The sequence below is a fragment of the Hyposmocoma kahamanoa genome, unplaced genomic scaffold (assembly GCF_003589595.1).
Source record: "Hyposmocoma kahamanoa isolate Upper Pololo Valley unplaced genomic scaffold, ASM358959v1 88, whole genome shotgun sequence".
Lineage (NCBI taxonomy): Eukaryota > Metazoa > Arthropoda > Insecta > Lepidoptera > Cosmopterigidae > Hyposmocoma > Hyposmocoma kahamanoa.
In genome coordinates this window covers 15,644,883-15,667,529 of record NW_020654466.1, presented here as the reverse complement: position 1 = coordinate 15,667,529, position 22,647 = coordinate 15,644,883, and the positions used below count along the sequence as shown (strand labels likewise).

The 22,647-nt window shown below is 33.8% G+C and overlaps 1 protein-coding gene across 3 annotated transcripts in view; it reads left to right on the top strand.

Annotated features, from left to right (window-relative positions):
• The window catches only part of LOC113235638, a 183,460-nt gene that overhangs the window by 81,265 nt on the left and 79,548 nt on the right, over positions 1–22,647 (top strand). For all 3 annotated transcript variants that reach the window (XR_003310886.1, XM_026471452.1, XM_026471451.1), the window contains exon 2: positions 17,359–17,396. The gene's annotated coding sequence lies outside the window, so the exon portion shown is untranslated. The remainder of the gene's footprint in view (positions 1–17,358; positions 17,397–22,647) is intronic.

Sequence of the window (22,647 nt, the reverse complement as noted above, 5' to 3'; positions counted from 1 at the left end):
TGAAGATACTAGTTTAACACAGTTGTAGTTGTGAAAACTGTCAAGATTCTTGCTGCTGAAAATTGTCGAATTAACGTTATTAACATACTGTCCAATCAAATGAAAAAATGTACAATTTTTGGCTTTATGTGTGTAACTGTTAATTTACAGGGAATTTTCATATCGTGCGATCGGGTAATTAGTGTGGCACATTAATGTTTTATTTTTAAGAAATAATAGTGATTAATTGTTATTACCTATTTATTATTTTTAGGAAATAATTATCAATAATGAGCATTCATAAATAACACCTTAAAGATCCATTTATACTATCGATATGAGCAACATAAATCAAAAGTGGCTATTTTCGGAACAATAAACATTTTCTACGGGGTCACGTAAAAGTGTTCAGCTTTCGTACTTTGTTGGAATTAATTGATATAAAGTAGGCGACGTTACGACTGGGTGGCACGCACGTCTGATGTATTGGGCGGCTACCCGCTGAGACTTGGTAATTTTATAGGGTTTACAAAGATATGTAACATGTATAGGTAGCAGTTAAGTGATGTAACATAAATTATAAGAAGGAAACATTTCCCACAAGTTACCTATAGAGTCTGACTATTTAGGTTTGTCCGCGCCTTGAGGGGAAAGTGACGGTGGGACGGGGAGGACTCACGCCCGCAACGGAATACGCAGAATACTTATCACGGTAAACGTGAGCGATAATTATTTGTTGTGCCAACGAGTATTCTTCTTTTTTACGAGTATCATTCTTTGCTTTCTGAGAACTGTAATCAAAATGGTAACGTGCTAAAAAATAATAATTTTGAATCGAACTTGCCTTCTATATTTCTTAAAATTGAATTTTATTACCTTAAACTATACCAAAGTAAAAAGCAATTTAATATTTAAAAACTCTTGTACATACCAAGGAAAAAAAAACCAAAAAGTTTGCAACTCAACAAACTAAACAAATTTTAAAGTAAACTTTTTCGTTGTTAAGTTCAAAGGTAATTTTCATTATAGTATTAATCCAAAATGTAGACAAAGGGATAACCGAGTAAAAGATACATTTTAAACGGTAGTTTCCTGTTTTTGACAATAATATGATGATAATCAGATAAAACTCTATATATATCGCAATATATACTTTTACTTAATTTTGTTGAATACAATAATAACAATAATATAACACTATACTATTATTTAAGGTTGTAAATAATTTTATGACACTGAATATATAACATAATCGGGATAAAAACATTTGCTTCTCGAATTCAAACGTTTTTTGTCTACGTAGTGCGTTTATTAAATTATATAGTGTGTTGTTAAAGTGTTTGCTTAGGTACTGTTAAAATTTTATAACAGATAATTAAAATTGTAGAAAATTAAGACATCCCTCTTTAAAAAGTTACTTCTTAATTTAAAAGTTAAACTTGGTTAAAAAGAAGGTTTAGCATTCATATTTTGACAATGACATTTCTTGTTTTACATCTAAGACACTTAGACTATTCCTTTATTTTTTTCCATCCTCTAAGTTAAGACATCTATATTTAACTGTCCTACCGTCTCTTTGTACGATCTATTCCCTTAAGAGGTTCCTCGTCCAACTAGCAAATGCATAAAATGCATCCTCGAGATGTCTAAGCCCTCTCCTCTTAAAATATTAAAAATTTTTTGGCAATATACCAATTAAAATTGTAAAGTTTTTTCTCCCCTTTTTTGTTTATATGACCTTTGTTAATAACTACATTGCGTGCATTAATTCATTAATTTACCCAAAAAATGACTAATAACTCTGATTTATTAGGCTATGCTTTGTGTTGTCCTGTGATGTTGCAACTGTGTGCTTTGTTTTAGATAAACCCGCTTCAAGTCTCACCGACAGCAGTAATAGTAAAAATTATATTTGAAAATAAATCGACCTCCTCCCGTGTAGAGGCTACTTACGTGACTTTGGCGAAATTGTGAAAGACACTGAATAAGCCACTAATAAATAAGAAGAAGAAGAAGAAGGCCATCTATACTCATGATTCATTTAAACAACTGTACACGGATGAGGTATTATTGGTGGTCTGTTTTGCTTTCGTCTTTGTCTATATTTACACAGACCCAATAATTCAGTTAGTACAACAATCAGCACGTTCGCAATTATGATACATCAGAGATAATGCGTTGAATGGCGGTATTAGTTAATTTCTTTATTTACACGTACATAAGTAATTGATATTGATAATTAATATAAATTACTTTTTGACGTCCTGAAACCCCGTATTTATCAAAATGTACATAATATGCTAACTGATTCAGACCCCACACAATATTATTCCCATAATGTATATGCCCAGTGTGCATTGTAATGAAAATGTCGTATTCAAATTTAGCGCTACATATTCCATATGATCATCTTGAAAAATACGTTTTTCATAAAAATTTGAAAATCTTTCCCGAAGCGTGTAAATTAAATTTAGTAAATTTTAAAATACAGGGTGTAATCGTTAAGTGTGCCTAGGCGATTATTCCGTAAATATACGAGATATCAAAAATCTTTAAACTTATATCGAAAGTATGTTACCTAATGAGCAAAACGGCATCAATAACTTTTAAAAAATAAAACTAGAAATATTCAAAATTGTAACGTTAATCGCTCCCATACATTTAATACGACATGCGTAGAGATTATTTAGTTTCCTTTCTTCGAAATAATGCTTTGAATACAAAATTTTGTATTTACTTAAAATAAATCACTTTCTTTTTATTCAATCAAAATATAGTTTTATTTCTTTATTTATAGCAGTTTCGTTATCTGAAAATGTATTGTTACCTCTTACAGGTGGGAAAGTAAATCCTACGGAATAATCGCCTGTGCACACTTAACGATTACACAATGTATATTGAGAGTTTTGCGCTTTTATCGTTGTAGTTTGCTGGGTCATAGCAGAATGTAGCTAGTTCTATGAACAATGATTTCAGGCTCACCAGGCGACGTCATATTTCGAAGACCTTTGTGAACCTTGCCCAATAAGCAATATATGCTTTCGCTCATAAAGTAAGTAATTATTAACTAAATTATGGTAAAAAACAGTAGTGTGCGAATCACAAAACGCTTAGTGCTTGCTATAATATTATTTTTTCTTTTTACCCTACCTTTTTCTGCCATCAAGCATTAATGTGAGCGTTATTGCGTTCTGGTTTTGAAGAGAAAGGGTGCTAGTGAAATTACAGGCCCATGGGACTTGTTACCTTATGTCTCGGGTGACGGGCCCTCAGATCTTTGCGATTTAAAGCTCTGCGTGTCATTGCAACTGTAGTAGATAGGCGTGTCGCTTACTACCAGGCCCACGACTCGTTAGTCGCGTCGATTGATATCACAAAATTAAAATGAACAGAGAACATGCCATTTATTTTAGTTTATACGCGACACACACGTCCGGTACTCACTCGGTTTAAGGGTCCACTGAAAATCGGCATCACAGTCTTTTCTTGGAGCGATGACATTAGCTGAGTGAATCCTTTTACATTGTGTTGATTATTTAATGTTCACTTTGTTGTTGTTACCTATTATTATGATTTTATTTTTGTTTTATTTACTTATTTATTATTTATAATTGTTAATAAAAAGATTACACACACTTAGAAAAAATTCCTTCGTTCCGGCCTGATTTGAACCGACGTCTTCTAGCTTACCGTGGCAGAAGCTACGCCAACTAAGAGTTTTTCTAAATGTACGATGTTTGTATTAATAATTATAATAAACTAGTGGAGTAATTTCACGGAAAATAATTGAATATCAATACAATAAAAATTTAATTATTTATTTTTGATATTTTATTCTATTTTCTGTTATAATTCAGCTTTGTCTTTTTTATATCTTTCTTACTGTGTATTTTTGTGTTGTTGCGTTGTAATAAATGATTACTATTCTATTCAATAGCCACTAGCACCACCTTTCAGAGTCCAAAATAAACTTATGATAAATCGCAGGATTTACGTATTTCAGCTACACGCTTTCAAATTAAAATTGAAATTCAACATTTCTTTATTTCATGTCATTGTATAAGCAAATTAATGTCGAAATCTCCAAATTGATTAAACACTACTACTGATTCGTAAGACAGATTAAGAGATTAAGGGATTAATTCTAGGGGTTGCTCATTGTAAGTATCTACTTACAAAACTAATTCCTATTTGTTCACATTCACAATGTTTATTTAAAAATATCACTAATAGAAGCAACTACCTAAGGAGCTGAACAAATAACTCCCATAGATTTTTGTTATTCAAGTATGCAAAGAAATAATATAACCTTTGGTATGTTTTTTCGTTTTATTTAATTGAAATTTACCATGAGCTTTTCGGTGAAGGAAAAACTTGGAGTGAATGCATGTCGAAGAAGGTTCCCCAACAACGGCGGACTATGGCCTAAACCCTTGCCAGAGAGGAGATCCGAGCCCAGCAGTGGGACGTATAAATGGGTTGATAATGATGATGATGTTTTATGGCTGAAGATATAGTTCGAAACTATTACCTGTAAACCAACTTACCACTTCGAGATACTTGCAGGAATAGGATAAAATTAATCTGTTGTTAAACCCGAAGTCTCCTCAATAGGTCCTCAATGCCATTTAATTCTACAAATCGCATAGTGGTTAGGCAAACAAATGGTTCGTGCAATTTTGCCAAGTCTTTGGCATGTTTTCAAGTTAGGCTTCTCCGCCTGGTAAATTAATTATGGCGATTTAAAATGCTTATAGCTTGTCTGAGCGAGGATCGACTGCTGGGTGTAGATGAATAAATCAATAGGTACCTCCACTGATCCTGCTGTGATTGAGTTATTTATTTCATTTTTAGAAAACTGAGTTGAAGTTTAGGGATTCTGTATATATAATAACTAATTTACAGTGCTAAAGTATAAATTGTACAACACCTCTAGTGGCGAAAAAAACTTAAAATTTGCCATACAAATTGTACACACAGACAGGCGCATCATTTATCATCAGGCGCACGATTAGTTCGTCCCGTCACTTGGTATCATAAAAAAAGAAACACTAACAAAATTTTAAAGTATCTTTATACTTTAATGTAAGGAATTCCAGCCCCGGGTGTACTATCAGTTGACGCGTTACCATTTTGAAGGTTCTTTTTAGCTTGCAAGCAACGGCGCGGGCGGTTACCTGTGCTATAATCCGTACATTGCTTGTTCTTGTCAACCAATCGCGCTTAAGGGCTATATCATATTTTTATTATAAACAATTTCCTTTCACAAAATAAGACTACGGATTACCACAATCCCTGCGTTCAAACAAAACTGTTTAGGGATGAATAAGGCTTCAACTTTCCTGATAGTGTACTATTAGGAAAGTGATAAAGTGTGTCACGACGGTTCTTTTTTTGTATAATATCCTTGTAGTTACAGTGATAGGGTAATTGAGTGAACGCTTATCTCCCATGCAGAAGGTCCGAGTTCGCTTCCCGACGAGATCCTATATCACTGTCTTTTCAAATCATATGCACTTTAGATTAATAACCATTACTCACTCTTGTTAGACTGATTTGTTGCGGAGGCGAACATTGTGATACAATCTGTATGTCGGAAAGACGACGAAAGAAGTTAATAAAAATTTACTAATGAGGTACGAAGGGAGGTGTGCTGCAGAACTGTGAAAACAGTACAGAGTACTAAAAAAACCAACCTCGAAAGTCATTCATCCCCTAGTTTGCCACCCTTAGAGGTAGAATGTTTTCTTCAAATTTAAATGGGACCACATCTGAGGGACCTTCTTTCCAACAAAAAAGAATCTACAAAATTGGTTCACAAATTGTTATCGCGTCAAAAGAGTTAACGCGTAACATACATACAAAAAAAAACCATATAGTCGAATTGAGAACCTCCTCCTTTTTTAAAGTCGGTTAAAAACAGAAAAATTTATAAACAAATTGTTAAATATGTGCGCGCGCAAATATGTAGAAATGTGAAAATAGAAAAAAATTGTGCTCACAAACGTGCTGAACTGCGAAAACATAAAAATAAAAAAATAAGATACTTCAATATTTGCGCGCGTAAGGTTGCTCAACTGAAAATAACGAAAAAAGAACGTAGCTACTTCCTATTAATAAAAATGTTCAACCCTATAGAAAAATCTTACCCATCATCAAAACAACAAAAGGACTCACTTAACTAACAATCTAGATGTGTATCTAAATCACTAATTCTATTCAATAGAACCAAGGGGTTATCTAACATCACAGTTACAAATAGCCAGTCACTATCAGTGGCAGTGAAATAATGGAAATACTTATAATAGTACGTCACGAGCTCATTTTCGTGAATTGGGTATAATTGTCCGTAGTAATTTATCTTAACGGGATGTCAGTACCAGAATGCCTTGCAAAGGGTCGAGAGAGTCGAGACTACATGTGATTGCCCCGTACAGAACAATGAGAGGTCCTAAAATTTTAGTTTTCCATGGTACCATGTTTTATGGTATGTTATGCATCAGTAACAATGATCCATTAGAGCGATCTGCCTATTTGGTATACTAGGTATCTGGCAATAATGGACAACCCTTCAGAGATCGTAAATAAATAATAGAGATGGCGCCTTACAGTAAAGTTTGAGTTCAATATATACATACTAAAATAGTCACGATCTTGTTCTAAAAACCTCACAAAAGTTCTTTCGTATCATGAAAAGACTACTTTTGTACTAGTGGTAAAATTTTTCTTCCTTCGGGGCAGGATAAGGTATCTAATTCACCATACTGCCATATCTTAGATAATACATTTTCTTCAACACTTTAATTTTCTGACGTTTTGTTGCGGGAAATCGATTTATATCGAAGTCTACCGGTCGCCATTTTGATATCTACATTTGCTCTGTTTGAAAATATATTTTGCTATATTATTACGACTTTAAACGCTCTTTCCAAGATTATTGAGTTACCCCGTAGTACAAGACCGTAGCTGAGCACGGACGAAACGTAGCCGTGAAAGGCCGTCATAGCAGCTTCTCGCGAGACAGTTTGCCTTAGTCGTCGTAAAGCGTAAACAAATCTGTTTAGGTTCATGCACATCTGTTCGACGTGTTCCTTCCAGTTAAGGTTCTTGTCGATTGTTAACCCAAGAAAGTTAAATGTGTCTACTTCATCTACAGTATCAGAGTTGTAATTAATTTTAACCGGTATGGGATTTGAGTAGTAAGATCTAAATGTCATAACTTTGGTTTTACTTATATTAATATTCAAGTCATTGATGTCCATCCAACTTATTATGTCTGTGAGTGCTTTATTTACGTCAGTATTAAAAGTCGCATTGTTTGGGCATTTTATTATAAGAGTTGTATCGTCAGCAAATTGTATACAATTATGATCAACAGCATTATATGTTATTAATAAGTATAATATAATTTAGTAGCTCTTTGTGAAAGAGTTCATCCATGGTATTACACCTTACCTATTTCTGCCGCCAAGCAGTATAGTGGGCATTACTGCGATCCGGTTTTGAAGGATAAGGTCCATGGTGAAACTTGTTAACTTGACGGCTCAAGATGACGGAAGCGGTGGTAGCGCCCCTCAGATCTTTGATTTACAGCTCTTAGTGGCACTGCAACTCTTATGGGCAGGCGTTACGCTTACCATCAGGCGTACTACTTGTTCGTCCCGTTACTTGGTATGTATATTACCAGTTGGAGCACGAGGATTTGTAAGTTCCTCATGCTTCAGCCAGGTTAAAAAAAAAAAAAAAAAGGTGGAGAACCTAGGTGTAGCATTTGTCCGGACACATTCTACTTTTTAAAAATCGTTTATCACGTTCTGCATAAGATGATTGTTTTAAGGGTATTCGTACCGTCTTAAGTGCATTCTACTTGTATCTAATTTATCAGTCAACAATTTAAAAGGACGGTTGTGATTTAGGACAATAAGTGAGAAAGATAATAAAAAGCGATAATAATATTTGAAAAACATCAAATTATTGCTGTATGGTGCTAATATCGTCTCTTACAAACGAAGAAAAAATAAATAAACTAATGTTAAAGCCTTTGAAGTTTAGGGAAAGGTATTAAAATGGCCACCTTAAAGATTATCGGCGAAAGAAAGAAAATTATTAAACTATTGAAGAAAAGTTACAATATAATTATGTCTAGCAGTATGGCCAATTAGACGCCTTAGCTTATCCCAAAGGCCGAAGAATTTTAGTACTACTGAAGCTTAGGATTAGTCGTTAAAATTCGAACATTGTAATTTATTATTTTATTAGAAAAAAAAGTTTCATTCCTTTTTAAATAGGCTTTTGAAGACAAAAGTGATTTAGAAGCAAAGCAGTCGAAAACGCAAAAAGATATATTAGGGTATTATAATAATAAGCGATTTCTACAGTACTATACTTTCATAATTTTTTACATATTATTTCAACAAACATGAAAGGAAAAAGATGTACAATGGCACATTGTTTCGAAGACTACTTATATGTATTTACTTGTCCCTTTCATAAAAATAAAATTACCTCAAATGCCACAATATTTACATCGAATACGCGCGGTTTTAACAATAAAGCGTAATATTTATAAATACACTGTATTTCTTTTTTTATGGCAATATATGGCTTTATGAATGTAACATACGGGAAGTAAAAGTACTTACTGATTTTTTTAAGGAGGGTTCCTTCTTGGCGCTATTTAATTTTTTTTATGATACCAAGTGACAGGAAGAGCAAGTCATGCGCCTGGTGTTAAACGACACGCCTGTCCATAGTAATTGCAGTGCCACTCAGAGCTTATAAAACTGTTTATATTACAGTTACTAAAACTAAGACAGTGCTGCCGTCTGTACGCAACTTAGAGATTAAAATTACACAGTCAGTATACCTACATGAGGACCTCGGTGACCCATCGGTTAGAATTGTGATTTTTGATTCCCGGTAGAACTAACTTGGGAAATGAACTTTTCAGAATTGGTTCTAGTATGGTGTTCCAGGTAGTAAATTCCGTAGCTTTTACTCCAAGTACAGGAAATTGCCTAGATTGAGACCAGGCAATGGATGTGATTGTCTGCATATTATTATTATTACAATACCTATATATGCCGCCACAGGGATTCGCATTGCCGAAACAACCGTTTTCGAAATGAGCTTCCACCACTCTTTAACTTTCCATAGAGAAAAAATATTCTGAATATACTGATTATGAGAGCCAATGCCATTGCAGGACGCACAAGGTTTTTAAGTTTCATGCCAGTCATTATTTGTAATATTTAAATAGGATATTTTCATTAATAAAACCCTAAAAACTTAATATCTATACACTGCCGTATACGTGCCGCCACTCAAACGTGAATCGTCTGTTTGCCAGGTTGTGTACCTTTAAAAAACTTTTTGTTGCTGCAGGGTATATACAGCGTGCTAACAAAAGTTACTTATCACATTGTAATCATTTTTAAGTAACATAGTCACAATAAGTCATGTTTCGACATTTTTTTTACTTACAACACTCTGTTAATATATTATACTTAATGATTAAACTTTTTCTGTGCTATATTTTGGAACTTTTTAACTATCACTGGCCACTTAACTGTCAATACAATAAAGAACGCCAATATCACGGTAGTATTTAATTTATTTCAAAATCACAAGTTATGTTGAAACTGAATTATAAATTCGTTTTTTGTATGGAAAAATAAAATTTTAAAATATCAAGTTAGTTTTTTCATTTCAATTGATTTGCATTTTATTTATTTATTTATTTATTTTAAATTTATCCCTCCGATAGAAACTGGCGGCTCTAAGATCATCCTATCCTTATTTGTTTTTTAAATTTATTTATTCAAATACACAAAAAAATACATTACATTTGTTATAAAAATTCGTTTCAAAATTCCTTTAAAGAGATTATCTTCTTCTTATCGTATCGATGGCATACACTATAATGCTCCTCATTGTGGTGAAAAGATTTTCCAATTGGCGTAAGGTACCGCACATACATACTCGCCGATTGTTGCCCATGGTGCGCCAGACGCAAGTACAGGAAAGGAATGGTATGTCGTGCGGGGAGGTTCCTTTTGTGCATCCCAAGAGAGCTTGCACGAATAGAGAATACATCGCAAATTAAATTAATTCACCGGTTTTCTGACACAAATAGTTTTTTTTTAAACATGTTCGCGTTTTTTAGTATCTGTAAACATATCTATATATGTATCTGTATTGAGGAGGATATCAGGCAATTATGTTAACACCTTGTATATATTTTTAATATATGTATATTTTGTTTTAATTTATACCTATGATGTACCAAAAGCGTAATAACGTATATTGCGATATAGACGATAATGATCCATAAAAGAATATATTTATTGGCCTAATTTGCGGTGAAAAAGCATGTCTGACTGACGGCAATATAATTATGCTGCCCGAGCCAGATAAAGCTTTTTAATTTTTGACAGCTCTTCGAAGTACTGTAAAGCAGGTTAAAGGAGGTCGTATTTGTTTGAGAAATAAAATATTTGAACAGGTAACTATAATATGTGAATGAAGTAATTTGTTTCCGGTATCACTTTGTGAAATGCAATATTATTCGGACTCGCGATATTTAATTAAAGGTTTTTTAAGCAAGGAATTTGACGCACTGAAATAACCGTAGAAAATTGTATTATGCTCGTGTTTTGTGTTAAATTCGTTACAAAACAGGTCATGTCACTTTGTTTACTTTTAATGATAGGCAATGATATTATACTTTATGCTCACTGATGATAGGTGCTATTGCCAAAAGAAATAAACGATTTAAGATATATCAATATTCGTAATAACAATAAACATATAATATGCTACACGCCCGCACTAATTACTTGATTTTAAATAAGGGATTTCTATGCATCCTGGCCACTACCTAGAATACACGGACCAGGATCAATCTTCAAAAAGAGTGACTCAAATTGGCCTCTATGGGATCAAATCTAACACCTCCTTACCTAGTGTTTACAGTTACCTACTGGTCTACCGAGATGATGAATTAATAATAATTACACTCGACTCAGCTCAAAATATTATCAGTAACATAAAGCATTCAAACTTCTCTACTACTTCCTACCATTTGAAAATGTTACTCCGGACATTGTGGCATTATTGGCCTTGGGTTTATATTGTGTGATTTAACCATTTGCACAGAATTTTAAATCTTCCACATAAACATAATTAACAATGGTAAATTATGCGAATTTATTATGCGCGAATTCTTTTTTGCCTCATAATAACACTTCCCATTTTTTTGGTCTATACAGCTGATCGGTTTTCCGTTATTTCGCTTTCTTTCGATATATCTAGCTTCCATAATGTTTATATAAAAATATCGTGTAGTATAATGTGCTCCAACAGGTATTATACTTCATTCTAAGAAAATATTACGGTTAATTCTTAGTTCCTCGTAGCGTTTTAAACGTACGACCGCTAAGTCTCGCCCACGCTGCGCACGAGGAGGTAATCGCTCATTTGGATTACGATTATACAGCCGATTATGTGGACGAATATGCATGACGGAGAACGTTATCGCGCCATTGGACCCAATGGGATTAGAAAGGTCTATAAAGGTTGACAAGTTACTTTTGGACCCCGAATTGTTGGAGCCAGCATTGACTTTTGACATAAATGCTCGTATTAGGCAGTATTTGTTATTTTAAATTCCGCAACGTGGAAGTTTTTAATTTGCCATTTTATGAGCACAGTAGATAGAATTATTAACTTTAGGCAAAACTTACATTGACAATCAGTTGTCAGCAGGGTTGAACTTTACATATAAATAATATTACATACAATTTGTCAAATTACTTTATTGATAATTACATCTAAAGACTACTCGACCAGTAGCTCAGTTGGTAAGAGCGGAAGCCCCGGTGTTGCAGCAGTTGCTGGCTCGAATCCCGTCAGTTAGAAAGGAATTTTCCTTACTTTTTCAATTTTTGTGTCGATAGTGATAGCATACTAGTGGAGTATTTTCTTAAAAAATGTGTAAATATCATGATTATATAACAAAATAAATATTGAAACGAACATATTTCTTTTAAATGTCAACATTGAAACAATAAAAGACACTAAATATATGAAAAGGCTGTGTGGTGAAACCTATGCCTACACAAATAAATGGGTGAAAACATCGAGTATATAGGGTGAAAACATTAGTAGGTCAATGGTGAAAAGTTATAAAAAAAAAATTGAAACTATTTTGACGTTACCCATTCTATGTCAGTTTTTAAACTGTAAATGTGAATGCTATACAAACGATGGTGTAATTTTCAATAAAGTAGTTTAACTAGTTTTATACGTTATTTCTTATATAAAGTGTCTGTCTATATAAAGTACCTGTCTTTAAATAACTCGTGTTACAATATTTTAACCTACTTTTAGTAATCGTTAGTTCTCAATCCAAACTAATTTACGTACTTATACGAACCATTGAATTAATAAGATTTATCAGAATCGTTTCCAACTAAAAATTAATACATCTTCTAAACTGATTGATGGTAATAATATTTTATTACCATCACTAAATTTAGGCAATATTTGAATTAAATCTTTTTTAACCGACTTCAAAAAATTAGAAAGTTCTCAATTCGACCAGATTATTTTTGTGTATGTATGTTACGCGCTTACTCCGACTTTAATTGTGAGCCTTTTACGATGATTCTTTTTTGTTGGAAAGGGGGTACCTCAGTAGCGGTCCCATTCAAATATGAAGAAAATATTCCACCTCGAAGAGTGGCTAAAACCGGTTTATTGGATTTCACCAACTTACCTTTTTATATGATTTTAATAAAACTTGGCAAATAGATGTAATTTCACACAAACTTTTGAAATCGGTTTTTTTTATAAAAACATAAACATTTCATCGATAAATCATCATGAAACCAAATACTGTCGTAACTCAAAATTGTGGAATTGAGAAAATGTAATTAGAAAATTAAAAAAATACTGAATGGATCTTAATGCGAATAACGTGTTTATTTTTATTTATACATAATATTTATAAACGTATATCGGTTTCATTCTGTATTTTTCTTTAAATTTTCAAATCCTGTTTTCTTCATTCCATAATTTTAACTTACGACAGTAATTGGTTTCGCCTGCGATTTCTAAAAACCAAACAAATATTAAGCATGTAACTAAGAAATTAAGAAAACAAAATTAAAACGTCGTTCTTGTAAGACTCTTATTAAAAGAATGTTCATTAAGGAGAAACTCAGAGGAAAGCCACAAGGCTACAAGTATGCCAAAGTTTCGAAGTGGAGTGAGCTTTTTATGTAAAATTTGCGAGAGTGGCTCAATTTGATCTTTTTGAATAAAAGGGGCCTTTTTAAGCGAGCACTTTTGCAAGTAATAGTTTCTTTTATTATAACAGTAATATATATTTAAACGAATACATCGAGCCTGTGTCTATTAAGTGCGATAAAGAAGTCATAGGGTTTATTTAAGCATAGGACGATGAGACAAGTATGGTAACTTGTGCATGTCCGCCGCAAACCGTGTGATACTGACGACCAGCCCTATGCAACGCGAATGCATCGCGAGATTATGTGAATGTGTGCGTCCGTACACGGCATGGGACCGGCGCGTACACACACAAGTCACGCTGTTACGTTTTTATGGAATGAAGTTACCATTCTTGTCTTATTATACCATGGTTTAAGGTTGTGACCCTAATTAGTTTGAGAACATTCTTTAACGAAGGCACACCCCGGACACTCCATACAACAGTCGAAAGTGAGTTACCTACTACTACTACTACATATAGCGAGGCGCTATCTGCACACGTGCAAATGTGTGCGTAAAGTGGCAGGGCTACCCATCACTATCTAGTACAATTACGTTACGTGGTCAGAGAGGTGGTGTTATCTATGTATAATTCTATTAATAGAATCCTAATAGTTACACATGTTCATTAGGTATTTATATCGATATAATATTATATATTTCATTAATTCACTAACTAGAATAGTATTGAAGATTTATTTAAAAATATATATTAAAAGCATTTAAAATGTTATATTTTGGATGTGTACTTTAAATAAGATTGCGTGTGCAAGTTTATCATTACCTAGTCAATAATTAGATATATTAAATACGTAACATTTATCGGCAATACAAATTGAAAATTCGAGAACCCTTGCTACTAGCTCACGAAGTTATGGGGTCTCATTATGTTGATATAATAAATCTGTATTATGTATTACTCTGCACTAAATAATGAACAAAACAATAAGTGAATGAGTTTCAGGCAAGTCTTTTTTTTTACTTGTTTCTTTTTCATCTTTCGGAAAAAGAAAGAAACTCCTCTCTTTATCCCGTTTAGACGATGATAAACAGCCGTACACAATACAATTCACAACCATTATAAATAGTAACGTAAAATTATGTTGTATGTTAACGTATAAGTTTCGTAATCAATAAATGAAAACTATATTCAAATCAAAGCTGTCTTAGCACGAAAACGGCTCGTCGACAGCCTTATTGCCATTCTGCAATGTGACCGTCAATGTGCGGGATCTAAAGCTAGAGAGGGGCGGAGACTGTCCGTTCTTGTTACTTTTTTGTTCTTTGACTAAGGGCTTATTGTCAGACTTCCTGAACTAGTTAGCTGTGGCATTATTATAATAATAATAAATAACGCACACACTCAACATAGCCCCGCACTAGGGAAACCCTGTGTCGCGGGTGCCATGGACACACACATAGACAACCACATATACACCCAAACACACGAGAGAAATGAATGTAAGCCATACAAACATTTCTTCCGGCCCGAGAATCGAACCTGGGACCTCTGCGTGGCAGTCCGGCATGGTAACCGTTCGGCCACGGAGGCAGTTAAATTATTATTATTATGCTATGGATCAATAATGCAAGAGGACAGGTAATCGCGGTACAAAACAGCGTAGTTGAATATTTAGTACCTAATGGTAGACCATAATGGTACTCCCAAATAACTATTTTTTAACTAATTTGTAAATAATTGACGAACTACAATTTATCAATGCTATTCCAATTTCTAGTAATAACAAACAAATCAACTAGATTATGCTAAGCGAGCTTTTGATAGACTAGAAGTTTAATATAACAATGCATTTCGTGCTATGCTGCGGCTTCCCTGACGATGTAGTGCTTCTGTCATGTTTACCGGGAATAGATTAGATGATTTTTACGCCATAATACGTAAAAGATATTGGTCTTTTTTACGAGAATCAGAAATCACTGTAAGGACAATATGCGCTAAGTGCCACTTTTTAAATAGATATAGATAAATTTGTGAAACTAAATAAAGAAACATTTTATTTTTATTTATTTTTAACATAAATTATGTCGCCTTAGTATCATATACAAAAACGCACTTAGGTCTCTCATTGTTACCAGGGCGACATGAAATTGATGGAGTATACAATGACAGACGTATAATGGTCACTTTAGCGCGTTTAGAATTGACTCGTCTCCCGACTTCCCTAGGTGGTGTTTATTAAGAAATATGTGACATTTATTGTAAGTCAATATCCTTCATGTGGGCGAGTTCCATTATCGGTCAATTGGTGACATCACATGCAAGGTTTGGACAGATAGATATGTTCAAAAAAGATATATATCTAAGAAATATTACTTTAGTTAGGTCTGTATAAAAGTTAGCTTTGTTAAACTTTATAAGCTACGTAACTAGGTTTATAGCAATCTTTTTATTACATTTTTTCCGTTTTTCTTTACGATATTTACATAATGTAAGGTTTTCATCGTCTTTTTGAAGCAAAACTTATAAACCTCTTGCTTATATATTATTAAGGTAATAATAGCATCTGAAAGAGGTATAAATTAACTAACTAAAATGCTAACTACATACATTATTGTGTTTATTATATTTTACACCACAATTTTATCTTCGTCCTGAAAAATTACATAAAAATAACATACGAGATATATACTCTAAGATGGCTGTCTAATCCGACCAATGCTGCAGATCGCAGTCCGCGGACTGCAGCAGCAGTCTAAAGGCGCAAAACTGCATGCGACGCCACTGTTTTATCAGGATTTTATTTCAGGTATGGAGATACTGTTTCCTGCTACATCACACATAAAATAAATATTGATTGCGATCTGCCATTGCTGCGTCTGTAGAATAAAACCTATTGAATCTTTCGAGAAACTTCCTTCTTTTCCGAATTTCTAACATTATTTATTACTTGCGAAGTGCCTGCTCATAAAATCCTTACTTTATAAAGATTGGTGTGATGGAAAAGATATCTTACCGTTTGTATATTACACTGGTGTCAATGGTCAGTGTTTGGTCAAATTCTCACATGAGTCATTGTGAACATAATCACTTGACACATGCCTTCCTCGTCACATTGACGGAATGCGCTCGTTATTTTTTTAGTGCCGTTTTTATTGTCATTTTATTTGAACTTGTTATCGTCGAATGGTGGTACGATTGGAACGTTCGAATTGTTTAGAATATCTCAAATTGTAAACACAGTTCAATTCATCGTTAACATTTACATGTAATGGTAAACGTTTCCCTTTGTACTTACGATTAAAATTAATTATACCAGCTTATAAATAAGACGTTAAAGCTCAGTGAACTTGTAAATACTGTGATATAACTTACTAATGAAAATGTCTCGTGAATGTGACGATGTTAAAATAAAAATAAAAAGATGTTTTAAAGAAAACTGCCGTGAGAATCAGAGATTTTTCATAGAGTTTTTGCTCGATATGTTACGAACCAGCTCGTCATCCTTGCTCATGAGCTTTCGCGGCGGCAGTGGAGGATTCCGTACGTACATACATACACTAATCCTACATATGTGACTAATAAGAATGGACCAAACAAGGGTTGTTTTTTTATAATACTAAATTATAGGACGAGAAAGTCGTGTGCTTGATGGTAACCTGTTCATAACAGTTGCAGTGCCACTCAGAGCTTGAAATCTCAAAGATCTTAGGGGCACTGCCATTGCGCCCGTCAACCTGTGACATAAGTTGACAAGTCCCATGTGCCTGTAAATTCACCAGCACCCTTGCCCTTCCAAATCGGAATACAGTAATGCTGACATTACTGCTTGGCGGCAAATATAGGTAAGGTGGCAGTACTTCCGTGGACGAACTCTTTCACATGGAGCTTTATTGCTACTAAAAGTGGGTAGTTGCTTGCCGTTGTCCGCGTTCGCGCTTGTACTGAGTGACCGGGCTGTCAGGGTTTAGGCGCGTAGTTTTCGTCGAGACACTGCCGCGAAAGGTCACAAATAAAGACCACGGACACGTGTCGAATAAAAAGAAGTTGAATTTAATTTAATTTAATATGTTAAACTATATTCTTTCATCGTTACCAGTTAATAAAACTTACATTTTCTTTTGCAGATAAAGCGCTTCGTGGTGTCATTTAAAGATGTCGTAAGGTAATTTTATTCTTTTACTAAACAGTCATAGCTCCTTTGTAACCGTATTCAGTTTATATCAAGTAAACATCTACCTTATACCATACTATACATAATTCAATCCAGCAACGTAACATAAAATATTTCATCTTCGAATACCAATAGGATGGCCGATGTTTACCGTTTCTATTTGTGTTGGTCAACCTGTTTACACACGTTTGAAATGTGGCCTTTGCATCAAAGCGTTTAGCTTTTCAGGAGCTTATGGTGACTCTGCTATATTCTAGGTTTGGTCGCCTGACTTCTAATTGGACATTTTAAGACCTAGATTGATATTTACTACTTCCGTTTTGTGGACAGTAAATTTGAAGATTCTTAGATGTCACCTGTGCCACTTTAACGTACCTACTTAACGAATAAATCATTATATATCTGTAAATAAATAATAAAATAAATAAATATTAGACATCACATACGTTGTTCAAATCCTAAAGTAGTTGTAGAAATCGGAAACAACGACGGTATCATAATCACATAAACCTGAAACAATCCGTTTATACTTTCAAAAATAAACTCAGGAGCACATTTTAATAACTACAAAATACGCTTTGAGAAATTTTATTAGTGTAACGCACCGAGAAATATAAAATACATGAAGACAGATTGAACTATTTGAAAACGCTGTAGGTATGTGACAATGTCATTTTTCTAAATCAACTATGTCATTTATGTTGTACTTATTTTAATTAGCGTCCACATTTTTTATTCTCTTTTTAATTTTATTTGTTTTTTTTAAATCGCCCACTTTTGAAAAGGGTCCACTGAAAACAGCACTGTGTCTCCGCCGCCCTTTTCAGTTAAGCATAAAATCATAATATTATAGGTACTTCTAACATGTGTTTGTGCTGAATAAATTTATTTTCTTTCTTTCTTTCAAATAAAATAGAAAAGTTACTTTAATAAAAGTTAGTATGTCATATAACATTAAAATATTGCACAAGATATTATTAATAATAAATAATACGGCGTTCTTTTGTTCGGCTGTATAAACTTCTGACTATAAATGAACAGTTGTATAAAATATTTTATATTAAATATAAGGGTTTTACAGAGCTGTGTACTTTATACTTTGACTACTATTATATAATTTATTGATTGACTTCTATGTAATCAACATGTGGTCCTTGTGTAAAGGATATTCAGTAGCGGTATTTTCATAGTGGGCAAATAACACAATACAGCCCCGAGCATGTGTCAACTGCCTTACCGTAGATTATAGCATAATCCTGTTTCTGAACTAAACCGCTTTCATTGCTTTGTGCTGAGAATGTACCGATGCCCGTCAAGTGTGCCCTAAATCTGTTTTCGTAGGCCGTGTATGGCTTATGTGATCTACTTCATTTACCCCGCTTACTGTTTAACATTTAGTACCTCGTGTATTGTGGTTTGTAAGGAATGGAACGGAATTCCATTCAGATTTTCATTATTCCAAGAAAGGAGCAAAAAAAACTGTCGTCGCTAAATAGTTATGAAATATATATCGTATTGATGTTACAATAGTGTAGTAACTCAAAATATGTGAAATTCAAGATTATAATTATTGCTAAAAGTAAAATTCGATTATCTACACGCCAATAAAACCATCGTTAGAATATTGTAAGAAACAAGTCAAAGGTGTCTATTTAACTCAAAATGAGACATGATAAAATGATACAGTTCTTACTCAAAAATATGAAATTGTTTTTTCCCTTTTATTTTTAAATATATTTGGCCAGTAGGAAATTGTTTAGATGTCTGTGATAAACTTTAACATATACATAAATTTTAATTATCTCTTACGTGAGGTGAATTTCATTGATTCCGAAAAAATACACTTTTTGAGTTAATACACTATTGTATTGGTATACTACATAGTAATATAGTACTAGTGTAGCTTCTATATGAACGGATGACCTGGTATGGGCGGCGGGGTAACTGATGAATGCACATCGCTTCCTGGCTACTTTGGCAATCTTTTGGGGGAGGCCTATGTTCAGCAGTGGACGTTTTCCGGCTGATATGATGATGATAACGATGTATTAACAATGCGATATATCGCACTGTTGATACAATAGTGTATTCACTAAAAAAGTGTATATTCTCAGAATCGACGAAAAACTAATTATGTATGTATAGGTTATATTTTATTATAGACAATTTCCTACTTGCCAAATATATTTAAGAATAAAAGAGAAAAAATAATTTCCTATTTTTGAATAAGGACCATTTTGGCCACAACTAGCTCACATAACGCGTGTCTCATTTTGAGTTAAGTAGATTTCTTTTACTTATTTTTTTACAATATTCTAACTACGGTTTTAACCCATTAACGCCCAAATACAAATTAGCGTTAAAAATAGTAAAATTTTTTTATGAACCTTTACAAAATAGCCTAGTTATGAGAAAATTATGAAGAAAAAAAAGATTTTATTTTATTTTGTATGAAAAAAAATGCCGTCCTCAAATGGGGACAATGGGCTCAAGCGGTGTCAAAAAATTTGTAACAATATTTGTCGGTGCACAAAGACTTGACGCATTTTTTATATTGCCAACGCACTTATTTGTGGCTCAACAGCTATTTTTGCACATCGTAACTGTTAAGCCAACTTCTGAGCGTAGTGATCAACACCAATGTTCTGTAGATTTAGCACCAAAGAAGCTGCTGGATGTAAACTTTGAGTATTTGTTTCTCCAATAGTGACGTGATGTAACCGTTTAACTGATGTAGCTGATCTAGCTTCGTATTATTGGTCAGGAGGTGTAAACGCCATGTATTAGCTAGTGCTAGGTGCAGCTTGTAGTGGAACAAAACACACCACCAGTTTTTGCCTCGAATGGCAGTGCGATACAAAAAGATTGGTCAGCTTGATTTATCCTGCTGGTACGTTTGAAATCACGCAGGATACCCACGTCAGCTTTCTGTTTATTCACAGTGCTTTATCTTTTTACTTTCACCAGAGAAAGGACATTATCATAATCAGAGCTCATCGTGCAAATACTATTGTCAAGCCATGGAAAAAACAGAATTTGGTTGATTGGGTAAAATCGATAGTCAAAATTGGCACGGTTTTACTCTACATGTGTATTACAAATCTGGTCAAGTAGATATTTCTTAGTTTTTCCTTTGCAGACAGTTTCAGTTGTTCGATAACCAGTTTGCCGTAGATTATTAGATCTTGTTACATAAGAATAGTACTTCTACATTGGTGAGCGCCCTCAGTTCCAGGGGAAATGCCCCCTAAATCTATCTCCACATCATGGTCTCTCTCATCCATTACAGCTTCAATAGCTTTCTGAAGCCCATAGTAATAATTGTGGCTGCCAAATACCTGTTGTGTCATTATTTCGTTGAAAATTACTTATAGATGAAAAACTAATAAACTACCCCATAAGCGCCCAATGGCCCCAATTGGGGACACCGTTATATACCACCGTCTGAAGTTGTCAAAACACTATTTAACTCAATTATATAATTTTTATTTTATAGTATACGAATACATTTCAATAATATATGTAAAAAAAGAAATAAATTGTTGGTAATAACATACAGGAAAAACAACTAACTTTAGCGTTTCACGTGTGCGTAAGTTAACCCCACAAAAGGAACAGTCAAACCACTTTTATTTAATTCTAAACAATTTTTTTAAATAATAAAATTAAGATCCACTATTTTACTTTACATATACACTTTTGTAATGAGTATTAATAGTAATATAAAAAAATTACGGGTGCTCAAAGTAGTGTCCTCGATTGGGCACGGCGGGCGCAAATGGGTTAATGATGTGTAAAGAATCAAATTCTACGTTCAATAATGGTATAATCTTGAATTTCACATATTTTGAGTTATAACACTATTGTAATAGCAGTGCGATATATGTTAACGAACCCTTCTGAAAGGATACTCTATGTCATCATCATCATCATCATCAATAATACGTCTCACTGTTGGGCATGGGTCTCTTCTCAGGCGAAAGGTTAGGCCATAGTTTTATTTTTTATGTAAAGAAGGAGGCAAACGTGCCGACCAGCGACTTGATGGGAGGTGGTCATCGTCGCCCATGGACATTTGCAACATCAGATGAGCTGCCTATGCGTTGCCAGCCTTTGAGAGCCCTGTAAACACGCTTTTTGAAGCCAGTTTTAAAAAGCTTTTTTTTAAACTTTTTTGAGGCCTTAGTCCGCCACACTGGCCCAATGGGAACTTTGCACGTTTCCCGAGGGTTGTCAACCTTCTTCGAAATGCAGGTTACATTACGATGTTTTCCTTAACCGATAAGCTCATACCCTATGTAGCGAACTATTTAACAGACAAATAAAACATTAATGACACCGCTTTATTCAATAAACTAGAAGATTTGGACTTAGTTATCAACGTAAGTGCAGCGTGTGCCATTATAATGCGTCCTGTCACATTGTGCAAATGTGTCATTACGCGTACGTGTCATTATACGTTTATATGTATGTCATTATATGTACATGACATAATGGGTATAATGCGACTTAACTTTCTACACAAAAATCGTAACAGAAGAAAGTAAGGCGAATGCGGTAAATGGCTATCGACAGATAGCTAATGTAGGTTTAATGTGGCACAGTCAGGGGCTTTGTGTTGAGACAGACAGAGAGAGAGAGAGAGGCAGATTGTTTGTCTGTGATCCACTTTTATCATTGGCTGATACAATATTATAATGACATAATAATGGTATCGTAGACTTAAAAGCATACAGTTATCATTATTTTCTTTTATTTTAGATCATACTCGAGCCAATATAGAATGGTGATTTTGATAGCTAGAAACAGTAATAGAATATAAATGAATTATAATTGCCAACATAAGAAACTAATAATTATATAATTCTATGAATTCGAACCACGAACGTATTAATTACGGTTAAGTATTAATAACCAATAATTTAATTTTATACCTGCATTTGAATTCCAATTAATTGTCGTTACCATTAGTTGTTCGAGTGGAAGTGAAATTAAAGTGAAGTCTTTTTAACCGACTTTAAAAAAGAAGGAGGTTCTCAGTTCGACTGTATGTTTTTTTTGTATGTACATATGTTACGCGATAACATTGTGAACCGATTTTGATGATTCTTTTTTTGTTGGAAAGAGGATACCTCAGTAGTGGTCCCGTTTACAATTCAAGAAAGTATATCACCGCCAAGGGTGGCAAACTAGGGGATTAATGACTTTTGAGGTTGGTTTAGTACTCTGTACTGAGATTGTT